Genomic DNA, 1133 nt, shown 5'->3' on the forward strand with positions numbered 1-1133 from the left:
AAAGAAAAAATTATATTACAAATTTTTAACAAAAGGATATTTTCTGCACATTTGGTGGGGGGTTCCTTCTAATTATAAAAATAAAATGTTTTTATGAGAAATTATTCTTCTTTTCATTAAATAATCATGTTTAAAACCATCTATTTTTAAATTCTGCATGCATTTTAAAGGTCGCATGTCAGCGTCATGCGTGCGAGCTTCACACGTGCGAGCGATATGCGTCGCATATGAAGACTCTCATCTGTCTGCTCGAGTGATGACGCTGCGTGCGGGATAATCTGCACACGTGCGAGCGATAACACTCGCACTGTGCGCGCACTTTGTTACCTGGGTAATATACAGTCGACGAATTTTCAAACGACTAATTCTTTCCGTGTATCGTTACACATTATATATCATTGGGACACTGTTTATGTTCATATATGTAATCTATATTCCTAACTGCCTATACCTTATAATGTGTGGCGCGTGGCAAAATATAACAGTGCGGATATATATTCCTGTCTCACACAGCGCAAAAATCTTTCTGAGAGCATTGCGCGTGCACCGCCAATCATGGGGGTGGTGGAAAAGGAGGAGCAGTAGAGTATTACATATATTTTTATATTATTGTATTAAGATTAAGTGTTTTGATAAATTGAAGAGGACTTAAAAAAGTTGTGAAAATAAGTGAAAGACTTACACTTCCTGAATTGATCACTGTGCACATCTGTTAGTACAATTTTGTATGTTCAAATTGCATGTTTGTGTATAAATTAAATTTTTTTAGTTTCAAGTCCGACGACAGAGAATCGAGTTAAATGCTGCTTTAAATGCAGGTTATTTAAAATGATGGTACAATTCTTAGTGCGTTTCTACCAGTAATAAAACTGAGCAGGTCTTTTACCCCTTTCTTACCAATTTTCCTAATAATAATAATATGTCAGACCTTGTGGACCTGTTTGGGCAAACTCGAAATTGTCATCGGAAAATGCTATCTACTATTTAAAGGAATGTGTACACGGACCTAAAGGTGTCTATGATCATATGGCAAAAAATACGAGGGTAGTTCAATAAGTCCTTAGAATGAAGTATAAAAACAATTTTTTTTGGGTAATTTTTTTTTTATTTTTCAACATAATCTCCTTGGAGCT

The sequence above is a fragment of the Belonocnema kinseyi genome, chromosome 2 (assembly GCF_010883055.1).
Source record: "Belonocnema kinseyi isolate 2016_QV_RU_SX_M_011 chromosome 2, B_treatae_v1, whole genome shotgun sequence".
In the NCBI taxonomy this organism is placed as follows: domain Eukaryota; kingdom Metazoa; phylum Arthropoda; class Insecta; order Hymenoptera; family Cynipidae; genus Belonocnema; species Belonocnema kinseyi.